At 41.9% G+C, this 13,774-nt stretch overlaps 1 long non-coding RNA gene across 1 annotated transcript; it reads left to right on the top strand.

Annotated features, from left to right (window-relative positions):
* On the top strand, positions 1-11,050 carry LOC144013468 (uncharacterized). Its single transcript, XR_013282250.1, has 3 exons — positions 1-156; positions 297-423; positions 10,957-11,050. It is a non-coding gene; the product is annotated as an uncharacterized LOC144013468 (long non-coding RNA).
* The last annotated feature ends 2,724 nt before the right edge of the window (positions 11,051-13,774 follow it).

The following is a 13,774-nucleotide window of genomic DNA, read 5'->3' as shown; positions in this document are numbered from 1 at the left end:
AACCGTGTGTATCCAGGAAATCCCGCACGAATATGACTTCAAAATGTAAAGACTGAAAGAAGCTCAAGTTTTGTAACACAGCCCTTTAAATATGCTCCTATATATCTCTCAACACGTATATCCGTTTGTGAAATCTGGCAATGATCCAGCAAAGAGGTATGTGAACTCTGCTTGGCTCACACACACACACACACACACACACACACACACACACACACACACACACACACACACACACACACACACACAAAGAAATCCCGAACGGCTAACAATGTCTCCCTGTGTCCCTCTGACAGACGCAGGCAGCAAGAGAGGGAAGGCGAGAGGAATGATCTGTGACCTTCCTCTTCCTTCCTTCCTGTAACTGCCGTCTCGCTCAGACCCGCCTACTCCGATGCTCCCGCCTTGGCGAGATGCAAACAGGTGGCTCTGACTGCTAATTCGAATATGGACAATTGTCTGCCTGCACTTTACATCGGGTTAGATTAGATAGCGCGAGACTAAACAGACGCACGCACGCACGCGTCCACACTCCACTTCCGCTACGGTTGCTCATATCTTCCCATGATTGGTTGTAAACCAGCCAATAGGAAGGCTTATAGCTGCCCATTCACAAATAACCTTGAGTTGTGCTTATAATGCTGCATTCAAGGAAGGTCGGAAGTTGGAAATATCCGAGTTGAAACTTCCCAGTTCCGACCTCAAAGCGCTCGAGGTGAAAGTAAACAAACAAAATGGTGGATAGTGATGAATTGCTTTTTGATTTTGGTCCTCAAAACTCAATTTGACCTCCAGAAAACTTCACCCTTTTGCAATTTTCCTTCATTTATTGTTGGAATCTTATTTCATAAACATTCCATACAGTTAAGTAGTTTACCGTATAATTTCATGCAGGGATATAGCGCCAATACTGTCACGTACGTTGCATTACATGAAGTTAGGCGAATATGTATGAATGAAGAAAGCTATCTAGCTTTATACTCGAGTAAATTGTGTTTTGCCATTCAGAGTGACGTCACATTGTCGTCCGTCGGTAAAGTCGGAATCCTTTTTTTCTTCCGACTTCGCGAGTGGAATTTCCGAGTTCAAGGGGGCGTTCCCGGACGCAGTTCCTGGTTTGAACTCGGGTATTTCCGACGTCCGACCATCCTTGAATGCTGCATATCTTATCTGCTGCATTGATACAAATTAGTCGAAAGTCGATTACGCTCTTAAGTTGCCACATCTGTTACTGATATTTATGACCATTATTGTTGTATTATTATTTTGTAGTTTTGTGGCTGAAAGATCACTCATTTCCTGTAGTTGGATAGACACAAAATGGTTGGCATTTCTTCACTGTGCTTGTCTTTATATTAACACTGAGTGAGTGAGTCTCTCAGTGGAGGCTCTGGATGAATATTTCGCATTCGTTACATTGGGTTCCTGTTTACAGCGTGTGCCAACAGAGTCGTCTTTTAACATACATTTTAATACGTACATCAAATTTGAACCAACACAGCCCTCCCCAATCTTAGCAAAAAAGAGGTGCTACCCGTTTCCATGGAAGCGGTGCGCAATTAGCACAAAGTGCTGTTCAGGGGTGGTGGTGGTGGGGGGGGGGAATACATGGTGGAGCATGGATGCATGTGTGGGATGCTGGCCTGCCTTCAAGAGATGAGCAGTAATGGAAGGAAGATATCAGAATCCTGCCAATACTCGAAACCTCGTAACCTCGGTTTGAATCCCCGAAAACATTTTGTATAACTGAAAAATCACTGAAAAAAGCTTTAAAAAAAATAAATAAAAATAAAAACACACTAAGAATCTAAGAGTCCATCCAACCCACCTTGCTCAGCAAACAGAAAAGTTGATTGGACTTAAGTTGACTTCCGCTTCCTACTCCCAACCACATGACCACCGCGTGGCTTCAAGTTTCAAGTATGAAGTTATGAAGATTCGAGGAGTTTTGGCAGTGTTCTAACACCCCCACGAGTATTGGCAGCGTTCTTCCGTGGTCCTGTGAGCGTCACTGTTGTGCAATTGACTGAATTACAGTTTAAAAATAACATTGGAAAACATTTTCAGTATTTCGACCGTAAAAAAAAAGATCACAATTTACAGGTTGTTTAAAAAATGAGAACAATGCGAAAATGCCATTTTTGAAAGTTGGCTGGTGAGCGTTTTGAACCTCTGAAAATTTGTGGGTGAAACACTGTAAAGTCATACTTTAAAAAAATGTCTGTCTTTTCTTAGCTTTTTTTTTTATTATTATTATTTTTAAAGCTTTTTCAGTGATTTTTTTAGTCATTCAAAAAATATTTTTGGAGACTCAAAACAAATTTTTGGAGATTCAAAACAATTTTTTGGAGATTCAAAACTTTTTTTTCATTCATACAAAGTAGTGATGGCAAAATGAAGCTTCATGAACCATTTGCGAGATTATTTTTTTTTTAACTCCTCTAGATAGGGATGTAACGATATCCAAACATCACGATACGATAATAATCCCGATATTGTGTTTGTTGTGGCGGGGGGGGGGGGGTGGGGGGGGGGGGGGGGGGGGGGGTTGGAGATATTTAAAAAAAGATGACAATATTGTAAAAAAAAAAAGAGCTCATACTAAAAAAAGCACAATATTGTGCTTTTTTTTTGTCGCTTCACAAGCAAATTAGGTTCCCTTTCATCTGACAATTAACATAGATTTTGAACATAGAAGGCCAAAACATCCATAATGAAAATTAAATTGCACTAATAAACTAGCCACTAGAGGGTGCTAGAACGACGACGATATTGTGGCAGTTTTAATATCACAATATCACGATATTGCCCTTATCATGACATCCCTACCTCTAGATGGTGCTCTTGGATTAAAGATAAAGGCTTGTGAAATGAAAATTGATTTAAAAAAAAAAATCAAGTCAATAAGGATTAATATTTAAGATACAACTCAGATTTGCTCTTGGATTGTTTGCACAAGTCACCATGTGCAGTTTTGTGGTTCACTCCTGAGCTATTATTCACAAAACTGGCCGGCTGACCCCGAAAGGTCAGACAGTGATGCAACCTGCCTCCTCACTTGGCTCGACAACAATTCTTATTTGCAAGCCGCAAAAGAATACTTGCCTTCGAAATACTGACAGATTGTACTTGTGCATAATAACACCCACACAATTTCCTGCTCTTCATTCCCGCACTTTCCGTACGGCAGCTAATGGCAGCCGAGAGTGCACAGGTGCACATTTGCTAACAGCAATTATGGAGATGTGCGCAAAAGCAATTTTAGTGGTGTAATCTGACAGTCGGTTTATTACAGTAATTGTGATTAACAAGTGGGCGATTAAAGTGCAGATGGGAATACATTGCAATGCGCAAGACTTTTATACAAAATTCCCACGACATATTTAATATCAGACGTCGTTGCCTTTTTTTTTATAGGGATGCACGATAATGCTATTTTCTACCGATACCAATGAAGCAATAATTTAGAAAGTGCTGATGTCGATAATCGATAAGTAAGCCGATAATTGTTTGTAAAATGAATTTGAATACAAATATACTTTGGTGGTCCCACTATAAGTCGAACGTACAAATACATCGAAACATCGTGCAAAATTTACGCAATGTATGTAACGCACCATGAAGCTGAATTTTATTGATATGAGCCACAACCACAACAGATGGACCAACTTGGCATGCCGATTACTGTCGCCCGATTTCTTTTTTATCTGGTTTATCGGTATGAAATCAAATTGGTCGATAATTGCCGATAATTTTCAGCAAATTTCTGTATTATCTGGTTTATCTGTGTGACGTCAAACTGGTTGATAATTGACGATAATTTTCAGCAAATTTCTTTATTATCTGGTTTATCTGTATGACGTCAAATTGGTTGATAATTGCCGATAATTTTTAGCAAATTTCTTTATTATTTGGTTTATCTGTATGATGTCAAATTGGTCGATAATTGCCAATAATTTTCAGCAAATTTCTTTATTATCTGGTTTTTCTGTTTGATGTCAAATTGGTTGATAATTGGCGATAATTATCGACAGATTCATTTATTATCTGGTTTATCTCTTTGACGTAAAATAAGTCGATAATTGCCGATAATTATCTGCCACCGATATTATCGTGCATCCCTGCTTTTTTTGTGTGGAGAACATTTAATAGGCTTATAATTACATCAATCGTTAGAGGGATTGTGGGAAAACAAAACATTCTTCGGCTGCTTGACTCCGAGAGCATGAATTTAAATAACTATGTAAAAACTCCTTTTATGTCACCAAATGTCTTCACAGAGTAGCCATTGTGTTTGTAAAAAAAAATCACTAAAAAGACGAGTTTGTCAGCATCTCACAACAAATTAAAGTCCAGTTCTTGCATACCAACAAATCCACAACTTTTCTACTTTCCTAATCCATAGGACCAAGAAAATGCCAGCGCGGGGGTCATCTGACCAATTTGACCAAATCGAATGCATCAGCTGGGAGCTTATGGGCATCATGTGAAAAGTCATGACAGGAGCGCCAGTAATGCAGTTAACTCAAAGAGGAAGGCCAGGAATGTATCCTAAACTCAACCCCTTGCGCCCATCCTCCCCCCTCCCAGTCATGGGTTCTCCGCTGGGTAATCGCATACCAAATACAAGAAGAATTTCCCCTCTCTCTCTTTCTCCCTCTCTCCTCCCCAGCCAACGGGGGCTAACCCCCAGCTTCCACTCTTTACAGTCAAGCGGGCGCGGAAACAAACTGTAAACACTCAAATTGTTGGGCGGCACTTATAATAATAAATACAAATTTAAACCTACATACTCAATACTCCTGTAGCATATACATTTTGTAAGCAAATTAATAACCAAACCTGGATTGAAAAACATGTCAAATGGAACTAAATGAAGACCTTGACAGTCAAGGTTAGAAACAACCACACTGCATATCACTGAGCACGACCCAATTATTTTTCAACTGACATGATTGAAACTCATTCACTCGCAGGCATTTTTACAGAAGCAATCCCGTTCGCTCCCGGTTGTTTTACTGGATTTTGACTGATTTTGCAAGGCCCACAGAATATTGTGTTCAATTGCTATAAAAGCATGGAACCTATCAAAAGAAAGATTAAAGTCTCTTCTTTCATCAGGAAAAAAAAGTATGTTTCTATCTGTTTCCATTTGCAGAAATTAGCATTAGAAGAGAGCTAAGTTTCAACAGTTTCCACAAATCTATTTAAAATTCAAAGTAGTTTAGCTTTTTTTCTAGGTGGCCCTGGTTGATCTCCTTTGCTCTGCTGCCACCTGCTGGCCGTTTGTGTAATAACTACCATTTCTGCAATCATTCTTTGCAGTTGAGAGGCTGCGTCAAAGCCTTCTGTATGTTTTAGCATTAAAAAACGTGTAAATACGTCTTTGGGCCATTTAAACATTAAAAAAAAACAACGTATTTACTGGTTATTGGGAGCAAATGAGTTAAGTGTATCTTACAAAAAAACAACAAACAAAACAAAACAAAAAATTAATGTGTTAATTTTGAGTAAATTTAACGTTTAATTTAACGCCACTAATTTCTTTAGCGCGCGATTAATGACCGCCCCTTACTTGCAAAGCCCGTACTGGGGGAATTCCAGTCGCAATGCAGCAGACACGTCCACGTAAAAATTTAGCAGTAATAAATTGAATAATAATAATGCATATATTTGTGGAGATTGGGTTCAAGTTGTATTTTACTATTTCACAAGTTACTTCATGTCAAAGATGATAGCTCTTAATATGCAAAGAAAAATGCACTGAGCTGTCACCAATGTCTTACATATGCAATTATGACATCTAGTGGCAGAAAAATTACCTCAACACAAATCAATTTCACACTTTTTTTTTTTTAAAGCACAGTGCATCGGTTTAACGTTAACTCAATTTTAGGAATTATGAAATTGCTGTGTCAATAATTAAAAGGTGCAGCCATATTTCTATTGTTTAACTTTTTTTTTTTTTTTTTACTTTTTTTTTAAGAACAGTATGAATCCGTGCGCGAGCTTGTGAGTTCGTGTGGGTGTGCGTGTGCAGGGACCACACACACTTTTGCGCATGCAGCCCACCAACCCCCAATGACCCCCCCCACCAACCCACCACCCATGCACACATGCACTTGGCCCACACAGAAGCGAACCGTTTCACGTGTTTTTTTTAACATAAGACACAACGTTGAGGGAAAACTGAGAATGACGTTTGGTCAACTAAACGACGACTGAGCGCGAGTTAAGAACCCCCCCCCCCCCCCCCACCCCCCCCCCCCCCCCCCGCCACCCCCGACGGACGGGAGCAACGGCGGTCCCCATGAGGCACCGCATGGTCGAAGCACGCGTGTCCGAGATGGAGGCTGGCTGATCGGCCAAGATTGCGCGACTGAACCGTCGCCAGCGTGGAGCAGACCCAAACAATAAAGCGAAATGTTTTGACTCGCCTCCATGTCGATCCCGCGTCGAAGTTGTGCAATCCTCGCGCGGCCAACGGAAAGATGCGGACGAGCCAAACAAACTGTTCGAACTTCCTTTTTCCACGTTTGCGGCGTCCGTCGGGGGGGGGGAAATGAGCGAGCGTGAAAACCAGCTACACTTACCGATATTGTTGTCCCGGCGTAGGAGTGCGTGTTTTGCGCGTGTGTCAGCTTGAGTGTGTGTGCGCGCGCTTCCATGTAAATCGCAGGGATTCTTCAGCTGCTGCCTGATTGGTGCACAAACGGCGGCGGGCGGGCCTCCAGAGGGCCCACCGGTGTGGAACAAGATGCACGTCCGTCCCTTTAAGTGACTAAAAATGACCTTTTCTACAAATGTTTACAGTGCCAGCAGCTGGATTACACAAAGTTTTATTTTTTTTTTAAGCTTAAATTTAAAATGTACCTCTTCTTCTTCTATCTCTCTGCCTGATCCATTGAGTGTTTTGAGTCACTTTTAATTAGACACTTTTTTTTAATGCATTTTTTTTCTTTTATTGTGTTTTATTCTCTAGTTTTTAATAGTGTTCACTGCCGTGACCTATAAAAGAAACATATGCCGCAAGCCATAACACTATTCACATCGTATACAATCAACGGAGAGCCCGAGATGTACCAAAACATTGATTACATTCATAATAAGGGACAATAACTCTCTCAAAATATTGAAAAAAAATACATATTGTTCAATCAATACCACAATGAAAGTGTCAAAATGTCAGCATTAAATGCTTTGTTAGGCAAGTTCCACCTTTGGAACATGTGTGATTATTATTATTATTATTATTATTATTATTATTATTATTATTATTATGTTGTGGTCACTTCATATCAGTGGTGTCCAAACTTTTTCATTTGAGGGCCACATACAGAAAATCAGTAGGACGCAAGGGCCACATAAGTTATGAAGAGAAATTGTGTTTAGTCCTAAAAATTGTACAAATAATTTATTTGTGCTTTTGCATATTTAGACAAATGCTACAGTATATAAACCAATTTATTTGTAATATGATAGTAAGGTTATTATAGTTTGGGAATTTTTCATTTTAGTTAGTTTTTATTAGTTTTCAGGGTGGTTCTGTTAGTTTTTATTAGTTTAGTTCTTTAAAAAAATGCTTAGTTTTAGTTTAGTTTGTTAGTTTCAGTATTAGTATTTTTTATTATTATTGTGTATTACTTGTGCGCAATATTTAAAAAAAAAAAAAAAAAAAACACCATAGGAGCGACGTCATCTGAAGGTGCTTTTCTATTGGCTGCTGCAAGATGACGTCACTTCTGTGTGACATACTTTCAAACGTCATTATTCTGGTTTATATCAAAATAAATCTACTAAAAATCACATTTAAAATCATCCCCAAAGGCTCATGCATTAAATTAATTACCAAAGACTAAAATAAAGGACATATTTGCTGTAATTATTGTTACTTTTAGTTAGTTTTGTAAACATAAAATGTAGTTTCAGTTAGTATTCATTTTTTAAAAAGCATTTTCATTTTTATTTTATTTCGGTAACAATATTGTTTTTTTAATTTTAGTTTTTTTCATTAGTTCAAGTTAAATCACCTGTTTTTCGATACCCTCCGGTCTTACTTGGACCATTTCCAAACATTTTTGTTTTGTTTATTTTATTTGAACTGAGTCAAATGCCATTTTTAGCATATGTCGCGGGCCACTAAAAAATGGACGGCGGGCCGCAAATGGCCCCCGGGCTGTAGTTTAGACACCTCTGCTTTATATGTTAATCAGTGCTTCTCAGTTATTTTTTTGTAACACAAGAAGAACAAAATATTTTGCCCCCAACATCCTCCACTGCAACTATAAATATATATATATATATATATATATATATATATTTTTTTTTTTTTACTGTAAAATTGTTGGAAGTACACTGGCGCAGTGAGCGCGCCACTGCCACCTATTGTAGTGGATGTGCAATTACACTTTGTTCTAGTGCGGCAATTATTATTATTTTTTTTTTATTAAATATAATAAACGAACATGTTCCCATGACAACACAACATACTGAGAATAAAAAAAAACATTTTGGCAAGAAAATGTGCATATGTCTGAAGTATGAAAGAATTACAAAAAAAAAAAAAAAAAAAGGCCTGGAACCTCATCACAAGTTGGGAAAGGCTGTTCGATCTTCCCATATGTGGATTTATTTTGCTGGATGAAATTGAGCAAAGCCAGTCAGCCCTGTCAACCCCTCCCTACTACATCAACGTGACATTTCCCAGAAAGCCAAAAAATTCACGCATGTGACAAGACCCAAACGGCATCTGCCGTTTTCCTGAATGGTGGTGATTTCCCCACCTTGACGGCACGCTCGCGCTCAGACGAGATGAATGAACCCTGCAGCAGCCCCTGCAGCAAGGAGGCTGCTTTTAATTGAACAGACAACAGGCTGTCTGCAGTGCAAACCCGCAAGGTTTGTACACCTGCTGCTGCTCTCTCTCTCTCTCTCTCCGCAGTGACAAACAAGCATGGGCGGCACAGGGGACACACGAGGCATACAAATGGGCACATAGATGCACCAAAACGCTTACCGGGCGTCATTGAGGCTCCCAAAAACCCCAGGCAACCCTCAGACGCCGCCACGCTGGGCTCATCCTCTTCGCATCCCTTCGCACAGTTGATTTTTCTTCCTCCTTCTCTTTGCTTCCAACCTTCCTCTGCTCCCCACCACACTGATCTTTTTTTTGATGCTTCCGACCACTCCACTGATCAATGGACACGCAGCAAACAGAGCTGGGTTGCCTCCACCTCCCTGCGCGTGCGCGTGCGCGTGCGCGTGCGCGTGTATCACCGGGAGGAGAAGAGGCTTGCAACCCACATACACCGCCACTCTCCAAGCGCTCAGCCTCCCACAGTGGCTCATCACTTAACCACCTACGCATTCGAGAGTATGCACACATGCACACGCATCACCTGTTGGTTTCCGGCGTTAGCAAAGCCACCTGTTAGCAGTTAGAGAACACGACTAACCATTTATTGTTAACTTGTTGTGAAATTATTTTCTGACTTTTTTTGTGTCAAATTTGTTTCAAACATTGGACCGACCCAGCAACTTGGCTTAATTTGACCCAACTCTCTGGGTTGTTTTTAGTGTTGTTCCGATACCGTTTTTTGGCCCCCGATACCGATACCCAGCTTTGCAGTATCGGTCGATACCGATACCATACCCATACTTGGCCCAGTATGCCAGTTTCACTCAGGAAAATGCACTTTTAAAATACAGGATGTACACACTTGAACTTTTTCTCAGTCTACACATCTTGGTTTATGTTCATCTTTGGTGGTGATTTTGTCCTAAACTAAACCCCCACCCCCCGACGCCTCTGCCGATACCAGTATCGGTATCGGAACTACACTAGTTGTTTTGTACAACCTAATCAAACCAAACCCCTAGCAACAAATTGTTTTTTTTCTGTTTTTGTTTTTGTTTTTTTAATTAAACAACCAAAAACTGACTGAAGTTAATGGGTCGGTCTAATTTGTGACCCAACATGTACATGATTAAAATGAGGTAATTCAGTTTTAAAATTAAGCAGCGCTCAGTTACACCATTAAAAATTAATCTCACGTTCAGTAAAACTCAGTTTAATTGAGTTCAAACTGATTTAAATCACTGCGATTGGCTGGCAACCAGTCCAGGGTGTACCCCGCCTACTGCCCAGAGCCAGCTGAGATAGGCAACAGCACCCCCCGCGACCCTTGTGAGGAATAAGCGGTCAAGAAAATGGATGGATGGATGGAATATTTAAATCAATAGGGATAATTGTGTAAATTTAATTTAAAAGTAATGCAAATAAACGTATAGGCTACACCACAGGAAGTGTGCTGTGCTGTCAGGACTCCAAGACTGTGTTTCAACAGGTGCTTTTTTTTTTTTTTTTTTTTTTTTTGATAAAACATTTCATTATTGCTAGCTATCAAAAACGTGAACCTAACGTTAACTTTACTGGCTACATCATAATGACTCTATAAAGAAATTAAAACTTTTCTTCATCCAGTCATCTTCTTGACCGCTTATTCCTCACAAGGGTCGCGGGTAGTGCTGGCGCCTATCTCAGCTGGCTTTGGGCAGTAGGCGGGGGACAACCTGGACTGGTTGCCAGCCAATCGCAGGGCACACAGAGACAAACAACCATCCACACTCACACCTAGGGACAATTCGGAGTGCCCAATTAATCTGCCATGCATGTCTTAAATGTGGGAGGAGACCGGAGTACCCGGAGAAGACCCACGCAGGCACGGGGAGAACCTGTAAACTCTACCCAGGAAGGCCGGAATCTGGACTCGAACCCGAGTCCTCAGAACTGTGAGGCGGACGTGCTAACCACACATTCACCGTGCCGCCCCACTTTTCTTGATTATAAACCCAATTTAAAAGTTTGATGCAACAGAATTTAAATGATTTAATCTGGTTTTCAAATAAAATTGTTAGTGAAATCCATCCTGAATTGTGGATGTGTGTGTGTTGCAGAGGTGACACGTCCATGGTGTACCCAGCCTTTCATCAAAAGTCAGCTGGGATAGTATCCTATGCGGCTCACCAGCCACAACTCTCCAGAAAATGGGTAGATATATTCTTACATTCAAGTGAAGAGAAAATAAGGAGCGGGGTGGTGACCTGCTACTGTAAATCACACGATCCTGAAGATCAAAAGTTTGCTTTTACATGAAATGCCCTCCTGCGCAGTTGAAACGTTGTGTTCCGTTGAACGTGTAGATGAGAGCGGCGAGGAGTTAGCAGGCAGCACTTCATTAGCCAAGGACAGACTGAAGAGCTTACAGTTGGTGGCGAGCTGAAGTCGTGCGTGGGTGTTTGTGTGCTGAAAACAATTCGCTGTTTCATGTATCAGAGCTCCATCACACCGAATATTCAATATTCCACAAAGAAAAGGCTACCTGCAAAAACAGGCAGTCAATCACGCTGAGTTTGTGTAAGAAGACATGCTTTAGCAATATTGTCATAAATTTCTTTTATCTCGCTCTCTGGATTATCTGCGGTATTTTCGGATATACCTGAAAATATTAATTTTCCCGCATGCTACGGGATTGAACATCTAAGACCGTTTCCTTTAGCATTTTATTCTCCTTTTTAATCGTCTCCAACTCGGCTGTAACAGCTACGAGTGAGGAACGTGGCTCGGAATTATCTCGTTGGAGGTCGTTTACCTGTTGGCTAGCGAATTCCAAACCTGCCTTTAATTCTTTGACGTCCTCGTGGATGAGACAGAGGACGTCAAGTTTTTTATTTTTGGAATGCAGCATACTCACTGAGGAGACGGAGGTAGTGAGAACATCGGTGTCTGTTGACAAATCATTTTTCCTTTTTTTTTAGAAGGATTTTCACGACTAGCTAGCTCATCCATCGCGCAGCTATAAAAATATTCGTCAATAAAGCGTTCGAGGTCCTCCACACTGGATAATATTTCAGATCTTTCTTAGAAAAGAAAACAATCAAAATCTAGTAGTTAAATTCGAGTATAATTAGAAAAATATAGAGCTAATTCTATCTCAGCAGCAGGGCGCCGCCATGTTAGATTTTCCCAATCTCGCTACCGGTCCCGCGATAGCCACAGCATCTCGCGATAGCACCACCTAGCTATCTAGACAAACAATACATAAATAAATAAATCGTGTCTTTCTTCTGTATTTAATTGAGTATAAGTGGTTCGGATAATGGATGGATGGATGAAAAGGATTTGCAAATCTCTTTCCTTTTTTTATGCCACAACCTCCATTGGAATTGGGGTCTGTACATAATAACCGCTCCCCAGTCTATGTTTCTCTGCCAACGATTAGGCAGCTAAAGGCAGAGTAAAGCAACATCTGCTATTGTCAAGCAATAGGCAACATTTGGTCACCAAAATAGACCCTCTTCCAGTGGGACGTCACGTTAGCGCGCCCCTAGCGGCGGTGGTGGTCAGCGCGTCAATGCGAGTGAATTAGAAAACAATCAGTGTGAGCTAGAAAATAGGTCAAACAGTTGATAAATCAGCTAACTTGTGCGTGGCCGATGCTCTAATAGCTCAAACAGAGATGAGATCATTCTTTCGGCTGCCGGCAGCGATTCTAAACCAGACGGAAGACAGTGAAGAGTAAAAGACTAGCACGGTGGCTAGCGTGAAACTACGACGCAACTTTTTTTTAATTTTTTATTTTTATCAGCTAGCGGCTCCAAATGACTGGTTTTAAAGATTCACCGTAATGTAGTGTCCTACTCGGGGCGTTTTTTTTGGGGGTTTTTTTGTGACACTTGACATTTTTCCTACCTTTTAACAAAATCAAGCTCTCTACATTCATTTGTTATGGGATGTTTGGCTTCCGGGAGGCGCCGCGGACGTACAGCAAGACGAGTTTATCCGGACACAAACCATTTCATGAATAACATTTTACACCAGTAACCCTCATCCATCCATCCATCTTCTTCCGCTTATCCGGGGTCGGGTCGCGGGGGCAGCAGCTTCAGGAGGGAAACCCAGACTTCCCTCTCCCCAGCCACTTCAACCAGCTCCTCCGGTGGGATCCCAAGGCGTTCCCAGGCCAGCCGAGAGACATAGTCTCTCCAGCGTGTCCTGGGTCGTCCCCGGGGCCTCCCACCGGTGGGACATGCCCGGAACACCTCCCCAGGGAGGCGTCCAGGAGGCATCCGAACCAGATGCCCGAGCCACCTCAGCTGGCTCCTCTCAACGCGGAGGAGCAGCGGCTCGACTCTGAGTCCCTCCCGGATGACCGAGCTTCTCACCCTATCTCTAAGGGAGAGCCCGGACACCCTGCGGAGGAAACTCATTTCGGCCGCTTGTATCCGGGATCTCGTTCTTTCGGTCACGACCCACAGCTCGTGACCATAGGTGAGGGTTGGAACGTAGATCGACCGGTAAATCGAGAGCTTTGCCTTTTGGCTCAGCTCTTTCTTCACCACGACGGACCGATACAGAGTCCGCATCACTGCAGACGCTGCACCGATCCGCCTGTCGATCTCCCGCTCCATCCTACCCTCACTCGTGAACAAGACCCCAAGATACTTGAACTCCTCCACTTGGGGCAGGATCTCATCCCCGACCTGAAGACGACACTCCACCCTTTTCCGACTGAGGACCATGGTCTCGGATTTGGAGGTGCTGATCCTCATCCCAGCCGCCTCACACTCGGCTGCGAACCGCTCCAGTGAGAGCTGAAGGTCCCGGCCTGATGAAGCCAACAGCACCACATCATCTGCAAAGAGCAGAGATGCAATGCTGAGGCCACCAAACCGGAACCCCTCCACTCCTCGGCTGCGCCTAGAAATTCTGTCC

The sequence above is a fragment of the Festucalex cinctus genome, chromosome 2 (assembly GCF_051991245.1).
Source record: "Festucalex cinctus isolate MCC-2025b chromosome 2, RoL_Fcin_1.0, whole genome shotgun sequence".
NCBI classification, from domain to species: domain Eukaryota; kingdom Metazoa; phylum Chordata; class Actinopteri; order Syngnathiformes; family Syngnathidae; genus Festucalex; species Festucalex cinctus.
This window is presented reverse-complemented; position numbering and strand designations above follow the sequence as displayed.